The sequence below is a fragment of the Serinus canaria genome, chromosome 11 (assembly GCF_022539315.1).
Source record: "Serinus canaria isolate serCan28SL12 chromosome 11, serCan2020, whole genome shotgun sequence".
In the NCBI taxonomy this organism is placed as follows: Eukaryota; Metazoa; Chordata; class Aves; order Passeriformes; family Fringillidae; genus Serinus; species Serinus canaria.
In genome coordinates, this window is record NC_066325.1 from 9049806 (window position 1) to 9059998 (window position 10193).

The 10193-nt window shown below is 38.0% G+C and overlaps 1 protein-coding gene across 1 annotated transcript in view; it reads right to left on the bottom strand.

The window, feature by feature from the left end:
* AKTIP (AKT interacting protein) overlaps positions 1–10193 on the bottom strand; it is a 1131926-nt gene that overhangs the window by 79172 nt on the left and 1042561 nt on the right. The gene's annotated exons all lie outside the window — the stretch shown is intronic.

Below are 10193 nucleotides of genomic sequence, written 5' to 3' on the forward strand. Positions count from 1 at the left end.
CTGGAAGTCCACAGACACAACGCTGCACAGTCTGAGGAAGATAAATCACAGTTACTTCAAGCCAGTTGACAGCAGTTTAAGCAGCTGCAATCATCAACCACCAAGGGAGTTTCTTCTTTTATCTTACTAAATGCAAAAGTATACCAGGAGCTGCTAATATCACTGGACTATCAGGAGTCCTGCTTTTACATAAATATCAGCAAGCTGTAAGTAAATTCTGTTGACGAAATGTAATAAAACAAAGACTGTTTCAAATATGACCATTCCCTGATGCATTCTGTAGCCCCCTCTTACTCACTTATTGCATGCTGCTGAGATTATAAGGTTTGCTTTTATCTGTCAGAAATCAATATTTCAAACATCGGATAAAAGAGGAAATTGAACTGGGAATAGGCTGAAGTGCTGTAAAAACTACAAAGCACAATTATCAAAAAGCACTTAAAGTACTTAATAGGACACACATATAAAAATGCTCAAATTAATGTCAGGGAACTATAATGAGAACTTTTTCTATGCTTTTTGATCCAAATGCAATGCAATTCGAGTGCAGCCTGGTCAGTCAATACAGTTTTCAATTTATATGAAACCCTAAGGATTTCTAGCAATCCATTTGCTAGAACTGAACCATTACATATGATTGGTTAATATTTCAATTTATTGAAAATACATTATTTTGTGTAAAGTGTTTAAGTTGTTGAGGTTTAATCATTATAAACAGTTATGATAAAAATAGATCTTTGGGTAAACAAAGACCTTACAGTCAAGCTTTTAATAAATACTAGTATAACTAGAAAATTGGATTTTAAGAGGAATAGACATAAGGGAAAAACTGCAGATATGGGGTTGCAAGATGAGAGGAAATGTTGTATTGAATAGATCTTTATCAGCACACATTAAGGGACTTTAAGGGAGAAGGGACTTTGTAAAATGTTGGAAAACTGGGTTATTTTATGCAAAAAAACCCTCCCCAATATCACTTTAGTACTTTCCCCTTGGATTTATATATTCATTTATCATCTTTAATACTACTGAGCTGGAGATGTTTACAAAACTATGCTAGATCAGAAATCACTACAAATGAAAGTGCACATGAACACACCAGCACCCATGGAAAACAGATTGAGTGGCTTCAGAAAATTTGATATGAAGCACAAAGAGCTGCAACACTCAGAGGAGTTACAGCCCTGATCTGAGCAAACAAGATGCACATTAATTAAATGGTTGTATCCAACTGCAGCACTCTTTCCTAACCTACACCCCACAAGGAACAACAAGGGACTCTTGGGACTCTTTCTTTGTGGAAAGTCATTCTTAACACTTACACTTCATGTTTATACTTTAGCCATGACATTCCTTTCAAATGAGGGAACCTTCACTCCACCACAATGAAAATGTGCCTCTGACTGGAACTGCACCCAGCTCTCTGAACTATGGATCACACTCTGGTTTCCACTAACAGACAAATTGCTCCAAAAACCAAACACCTTCCCACCACCTTTCCTCATTACAGTTTTGAGCCTAATACAGTACAACCTCTTAGTTAATATCCCTACTTTTTAAAGTCTAATCTGAATTTTTGCTACTATAATTGTAATCCCACTTGGTCTATTTTATGTGATGATGGAGAAGAGGTTCTAGTATTCCCTTTTGCAAGAAATTTCACTATGTGGGCACAATCATCACACAGGATCTTTCCAGCACACAGGATCTGTAAGTAGTACAGTTGGGCTCTGATCTAGACAGTTAATAACTCATGCAATCCACCAAGTTAAACACAATACATAGCCAAAATCTCTCTTCCAATAATTCTGGTCTTGTCTATGTTAAGCAAAATGCAACATGATTTAGTTGAGGGAACTCACAAAGATATCCCCTAAAAGAGTTTTCACATTGGAATACAACTTTGACAAAGCTAAAAATAGATTGCTTCAGCTGCATACTGTATTCACTTGAATGGTATCTTGACTTTTCAGATGTCCTGAAACAACAGTCTGGTTTTCTGGATCAACAGAATCATCACAAAGCATACAACCTTTTCCAAACAGTACATTAAAAAAAAAAAAAGGAACACAAATGACAAAAATAGTTTTGTTTTCTCTGAGGAGAAAACATGTTATGATCTGGTAAGGCAGTTGTAGTTATGGCAGTCATAATTGCATAATGCACTTCACAGAACCTTCTTCTATTGCATCTTATTGTATTTTTTCCTTCAATTATTAAATTCAGAGGCTTAACCTCAAAAGAAAATGCACTTGTCTTTACATAGACTTGAATTGTTACTGCCATTTAAAACTAATCAATGTTTTCTTTAGTACCATAATAGCTTATTTGCAAAGCACCTCTTTAAGAGATACTTACACGCTGTTCTGGAAGTAAACGTGTTTCATGCTCTAAGAAAAACCCCCAAAAAAGACAAAGAGGGCTTCATTCTCATCTCAAAGTTCAGCACAACTAAAGGGACTTAAAAAGCTGAAATGGAGTTGCTACTAGATTATACCCCTCCATTAATAAATAATACAAGGAAAAACTATGCAGTGTAGACAACCCCTATATACCTAGAGAAGCCCAGGAAATTAATTTTCAAAGGCACAGCATACAAATATATGCTTTCATTAATGTTAACAGGAAAGCAAACAGTTAAAATCTTACTATTAACTGTGTTTAAATACACTTTTCTTAGAAATAATATACCACTCCTGACTTGGACCTTCAACTGCATAAAACTCAGAGGACACCAAGGCCTCCCTGAAGGTGGAAAGCCCAAGCTGCTCCAGTAAAGCCAGAAATGCTCTCAGAGAGCAGGAGTGATCACACCACTTTCCTCTAGGAATACAGGGGAGATTTTTAAATTAGACTCCATAGACTTCTCCAGAAGGAGGTCAGAGAAACCAAGTCAAGTAATGTGAGCATCCCTGATGTCTCAAGATCTGCAGTTATTAAATGAAGAGAAGTTTAAAGGAAGGAAATTCTGCACAAAACTCACTAGAAGGTTTTTTTTTCAGTTCCAAATGTAAACATCTACTGCTCTAACAAGCAGATCACCCCCAGTTCAAGCTATGCCTGTATTTAAAGACATCAAACCCAGTGATTCCAGTAGAGTAACAAGACTATTACTGTGATGAAAGTTATAAAACCAAAGCTAATAAGGGACCAAGCTTTGCCAAAGGGAAGAAGCAGAATTATAACTGAAAGCAATTGTAACTATTGGACAAAGGGACTGCCACAAAGTAATGCAATGGCCTATGCCAAAGCAGCCATGCTACATAGAACATAAATTTCCTACAGAAATTTTAAACTGTATTTTTCAGTACATTTGTATCTGTGAACTTGGAATCTATCCCTTTTATCATCTACAATGCACAGCCAATATTCTGCATTTGCAATCTTGAAAATTTAGGGCAGAATAATTTTGTATTTTATCAGTTTATTGTATCTAACTGCTAATGGTATGCAGTAGCTATCACACGGTAAAAGTATTCTTACATTACAGAAATCAGTTAATTCCCTGATTTCCTTTTATTAATCAAGATTATCTTTCCAGCTGCTCTTTAATTAAATATTTTGCTAAGGATAATTAAGAAATTACATAAACTCCTCATAGTTCTCACTGCTAATCATAAGCATTTCATTCAATCATGCTATAAATCTGTAATTTGCCTTCCAGTTTTACTACAAAGCCTTTTTGAACAGGTATTGAAAAAAAATTAAAAGCAAATCATCCAACAAAACCTCCTTCATTTCCAAAAGAGAATTTCCCAATTAAATTAATATAAAATATAAAATAATCAAGAATTTACTTAGAAGGGTAAAAAAGTGTGATTGAAAAATGAATAGTAAGATTTTTCCATTCCTCTTCACTTGAGTTAAAATAAAGGCAGCACAAATTATAGATTATTCCCTCTCTTTAAAAAAGGGAGAAGGTGGTGAGGCAGCTTTGGGTAGATGCACAGTAGTAATGGATTATGGAGATTTTTGTCTCCTGGGTCACTGTTATGAATCTGATCCAAGACAGCAATGATGAAATGTCAGTGCCATTTTATGGCTTTTAGCATGAAATCCTGACCCTGTGAGGTCAATGGCAGAACATCAGTAGTGCCAGGATTTTCACCTTTTGAATCTCTAAGATGCAAGAAGAATTAAGGTCTGACTCAGCATCCATCGACTTTAATGGGAGTTACTCTAAGTTCAAGGTGCAGTTTTTACAAGTCCTTAGGTGCTCCTTTGTTCATGCTTTAATAAGAGCTGGATCCTTCAGATGACTAAAGCACTTAAAACTGCAGCATTAAAACTATAAACTTTTATCTTTAAAGTTAAGTGTTCTAATGACTCTCATCCCCTGCTGCACTGTCTGGATCTCTCTGCTCCGCTGGGCTGAGCACGGGGTAAGGGCTTCTCTCACCACTCGTATTCCCTTCTCCTGCTTCTTCCTCTGAAAGCAAAATCCTTCTCCCAGGTGACACAAGGTCCAAACCCCCTGGATCACCATGTTTGTGGCCCTCAAGGAATCTGGCACAGAGTGTGGCCCCTGCTCTGCATCCTGTCTGGTCAGCAGACAGTCAATTCCCGTAATTCCCACTCCTGCAAAACGTCAGGTCTGGGGAGTAGAGGATTAGTAAACTTTGGGTCACAATGACTAGATTGACAAAGCAGCAGAAGTCATCAAACATGCTTTTTGGATTGATTAATTCAAAGAAATCCTTTATCAATTTCCTGAAAACAGAGATGGCTTGTTATTTTATTTTATTTCATTTGCTTTGATAGTGGGTGTTTTGTAGAAAGGACATTTCCAGCCATTTTAAACTAGTGATGGCTGGGACCTAACATTCAAGTCTTGCCATTTTGCAAGTTTGAAGAGGTTTGATCCTGAAAAGGAAATAAGAATAGAATCCAACTGAGCTGTCAAATTTTAAGTGTTTATCCAAATGAAAACAAATTTCCAAAATGAAAGTATTTAATCATGCCCTCCAAAATTACTAAGGTACACAAAGATAAAAATTATGTCTTGCTGTAACACATGCTTTCCAGACATATTTCACTTGCAGCTCAGGCATGTGCTCCTAAAAGTATTTAGCTATGCTGAAAACCACCCAGGAATTAAACTGGATGAAAGCATGCTGAGGAAGTTGTTGGAGGTTTAATTACCTTTTCTTTTTTTTTCTCTTTAGTGGGAGTTCTGAATTCTGGAGGAGTAAAACTCCAGTCTCTACTGTATTGAAATGATATTTTTTTAGCACTCCAATCATTGTCTCTACTTGACTAAGACATTTCTGTGCTAAAGCAGGTGCATTTACTTTTCAAGTATTATTTTACTAATCAATTGAAAAATTACCTCCATGAATGACAGAAGTGCAGACCTTTGGAGTATTTCATTAAAAGGAGCAAACATTAATTACAAATCCAGCCCAACCTTTGCAGACATAAATTATGGGACAGATCTATTTTCTCCATGCTTAATTGCAAGCAGTGACTAGCTCTTTAAATTATTATCTCCAAGGCATGAATGAAATTAGAATGGATTTGGTGATATTCTCAAGCTTATTTGTATCTAAATAACTGGGCCATATACTGTCTGGAGATACAAGGAAAATTAGGTGAAGCACCTTTGAGCCTTTCAACAGTGCCAGCTTACTGTGAGAAAAATTGGGAATTACAAAATGGAATTAGAACCTTAAAGTCTTTGCAGACTGGGAGCCCTCAGATGCAGGCTTAACAATGGCAGAGTTGGTAATGTATTTTTCTTATAACCTAAATTCTCGAAATTTTAGATGCTTGTAATTTTCTGAAGCATTCATCTTTCAGGCAGAATATTCCAGGCAACAACTTTCCTGAAAGGTAATATTTCAATTTCAAGAAAAATAAGTACTTTTCTAGTGAAGTAAAGCCCCCTTCTACAGAATTAAGAAGGCTGAAAATTCTGATTTTAATAGGCACAGATCTGACATGTTTGTGATCACACCAAAATCTGTCAGGAAAATGGATGAATTGATTGGTGCACTGAAATGTAAACAGAAGGTACAGTTTGCCATCATGAACAGTGAGAAATAGATAGAGACTGTAAGGATTATTTTTTAATACAATAATGAAGATAGAGATGTATCTTTTTTAAATGTAAATAATGATTTAGATATTGCATTGTAAACAAGAAACCCTCTATAAGAACATTGTTTTTCATATAGTACAGTGGGTGTGAACAAAGGAGTCTAACAAGACTCCATGGGCACTGCCTGACCCTTGTTTTTATTACCCCTCTACCACAAAAGTTAATAATTTGGCATTGCATACTTTAAAAAAAAAAAAAAAAGATAATTACTTGCTTGGAGTTCAATTTACTTGTGTCATGATACAGTAAATACCAGGCTGAATTCTCACAGTGTTAATCATTAACCTGGGAGAGGGCATTTGCTTAAAATGCATTCCTTCAACGTTGACGTTTCAAGAACACACGGGCAGATATTTCAACAGCAACTCCAAGTATGCTCAAGATGCAAATAAGTTCAAGTCCCCCCAAAAGCCAAACTCTTTCTACCTTTTAACTTTTGGATATAAAGCTACCCTCCACCTGTGCTGCAGGAACAGCCTCTGGAAGCAGAATAACAGCAGCTCTGCAGAGCTGGATGGTTTGAGGTACAGAGGAAGCCCAGTTCAGATTCAGAGGGATTAATTGTGCAAGACACCATGCAAATAGCAGGGCAGGGTACCTATAAAAGGAACATTCCTTTGATGATTCCTCTGATGGCACTGAATTATTTTTTTTTAATTTTCTACTTTGACAGACTTCTCAGGCCCATAGCAAAATGTCTCTGGTACTGAACTGAAGACTCTGTGAGAAAATTAGATTATTTTTTGAAAAAAAAAAAATTCTGCTGAAAAAATCGAGATCAGTTCCAAAAATTTGGAAATACCTGGTCCAGCAGAGAGAAGACTTCATGAGCTGCTTCATTTTAAGTGTCTTGCTTAGGAGAGGAAAGAGTGAAAAAACCTATTTCCAAGAATTTTGGAAGCATTTATGTTCCCTTTCTTCTCCATGGTATTTCATCTTAATTTAAAAGTGAGGAGTTAAAGATTGATCTGGAGCTTGGGAAAAGCATTCAAGCAGAGGACCACGGGGGACAGAATGAACCCTTTACCCACATTGCTTGAGAAAGACACTGCTTTGCAATATATTCCTGGGAATGATAATATCATAGGTAACCTATTTGTTCTGGAATCTAAACCAGAGCACCACACTTCAACCACCTGCACCTACAATGAAGGTAAATATATTATGAGCATCTCCCCACTTACATAGTGGAATGCATGATTTTTCAGAGATCTGGGCAAATTCCTCAGTTTTGATAGTATGTCAGTCTATTCATTGACCATGTCCTTTATATTTCTTTAGAAAGAAAAACACCACTAACAATTACTGGCTTTAACACCTTGCAGCTTATATATAGCTTCTCATATAAGGAAGAAACACCTTAAGCACACTGTGAACATAGCACCAATTTAATTTATAGAATGTAGATATGTTGGAGCAGAGAAGGTAGGAAATTAGTTAAATAGGAGTTTTAAAAATTAAGATACTTTCTTCATCCAGGCTAACAGAAAACAAAGAGAGCTGGTAGAACACAAACTTTTAACCAGCAGAAACTTCTTTCCCTCTGGATACAGAATTGCAGACAGAACTTTGCTTCAATTGAGGAATCAGGATTTTTAACTAAATATTAACCACTGCTGTATTAATTCCTGTTTTACAGTCTAAATGTGGGCAGCTGCTTAGTCAGACATTGCTGTGCACCAGAACAGCGTGCATTAACCACAGCTGAGCCAGGGTGTGAGCAGGGACTGCCACGAGCCAGAGCCAGGTCACAGAGCAGCTCCTCAGCCACGGAGCTTCCAGCCCTTCCAGCAGGGCTGCAGCACCTCACAGGGCTGGCCCTCACTGGAGGGTGCCAGCCACAGTGTGTGACAGTGGGGACAACCTCGGGGCAGCTCAAGGGCAGCTCTTCCATCTGGAGTGCAGCATGAGCCCGTTCGACTGCAGGAGCCAGGAGCAGACCCAGACCCAGACCCAGACCCTGGTGCAGAACCAGGAGCAGACCCAGACCCAGATCCAGACCCTGGTGCAGAGCCAGGAACAGACCCAGACCCAGACCCAGACCCAGACCCTGGTGCAGAACCAGGAGCAGACCCAGACCCAGACCCTGGTGCAGAACCAGGAGCAGACCCAGACCCTGGTGCAGAGCCAGGAACAGACCCAGACCCAGACCCAGACCCAGGTGCAGAGCCAGGAGTAGGCGCAGACCCAGGAACAGAGCCAGGCTTTCACCTGAGCTCACAGGGCAGCACCCCAGGGCACAGCTGTGCCTGGCTCCAGTGACTCCATCAGTTTGATGTGCCTGGACATGGAGCACTGCTCCCTGTGATCCCCACAGGACTGAAGTGAGGCATCATCTGCCCAGTATCTCCATTTTTTGTGTGCAGAAGGATAAACTGGTGTGGAGCACCAAGGCCCTGGTGTGACATGGGCTGGGAGCTGTTCTGGGATTCCAGCACGTGGCTCCCAGGAGTGCTGGTCAGCCCCAGCACTCCTGACCCACACAGACAGACCTACAGACACACACAGCTGGTGGGACTGGCCATGGGTACCACACTGGGGCCACAAAACACATCAGTTCCAACAGCAAGTTCTCACTCTGGCTTTTCTCCTCTCTTTCTCCTTCTCTATCCAGTTAACTCCACAACAACAAAGAAGAGTAACATCAGTGCCAGCTCCATCCAAATGAATGGATATGGAACAGAGATTTCATTTCAGTGATTCTGAAATGAAATGTCTCCCTGCTGTGCCACCACTTCACCTTGCCTTATTACAACCTAGTTTACTTTTGTGGGGTTTTTTTTGTTGAAATCTGACATGGGGTAACAAATTATTTTTATTGTGTCTATTTGAGCCACACCTACTATTTAAATACTCACATTACCTGCAAACTGTAAACAACCTTGTTGCACATTGGGTAATTACTGTGGATTGAACTCTGGAAGGATAGAGACAGAATGGTTTGAATAATAGTTCTTGTTCTGTCCTTCTCTGACACATGAATATGAATAATAACTTATTTTGGCCAAAACAACTAATTCCAGGTGAATTTATGTCCTTAGTGGGAGATCTGCCATGACAAACAAGAAGGGTTTGGTACATTCTAGGCAAAAGTGGAATAACTTAAATCAAAAGTTTCAGTAGGCTTCAGTGTTCCTGCTAACCCTTCTACTAAATCTTCATAACAATGTCATAAGCTAGGATTTGTTGTCTTCTACTTTATTAAAAAGAGGGCAACCTCTAGAAAAAAATAATATTGAGAAATAAAATTTACCTTGGATTAGTTTCATGTAAACATAAAGAACCCAACTTCTCAGAACTCATGTGAAAAACATAATGGAGTTAATATTAAATACAAAGATTATGCAACCTATTACTTTTACAGTTTGTGCTCGTGTCCTTGATTTCGTCCCTGTTTTTCTTATGATTAATGAATGACTCACCCTCAGTACCCTCTCCTTTATTTCATACCTCATTATGAATTAGAAATGGTCAATTTGTTATTCAAAACCAGCAAAACAAGCATGGAAGTTAAACAGTGTTCAGAAATGCAAACGACATTTTTATAAATAAAGTGTTATTCTGTCACATTTTAATGGTTTACATTTTTAACTGCTTTTGGTATAATTTTGAAGAATGTACTTAACTTATTCCTATAGATTACCAGGTGGAGTTTCTCCATGTGATTTATTTGAACATCAGGAGTGTCAGTGCACTCTGTACAGTCACTCACACACAAATCCTACAATGACACCTGGTGTACTTTACAGTTTTTATTTTGGCTTATCAAGATCCTATGCTATAATTCCCCCATGGACTCCCATTTGTTTTGTTTGGAATTATTTTACCAGGGTATGATACATTATAAAGTTTTGTGATTATACTGTCAGCATTAACTTAGGGACAAAATAAAGGACAGAAAATAAACTTTTGTGTATATTAAGTAAGTTCACAACTGTGAAAGCAAAACCCACTAACTTATTTGTACTGAAAACAAAGTTTCATACCAACAGTTCACAGTATTACTTTTTTGTTGTTATATCCTTTTTCAGTTTTGATAATTACTTTCATTAACAGAATTTGGTAGTTTCAAATGCTTTCTTGATCAGAAAAA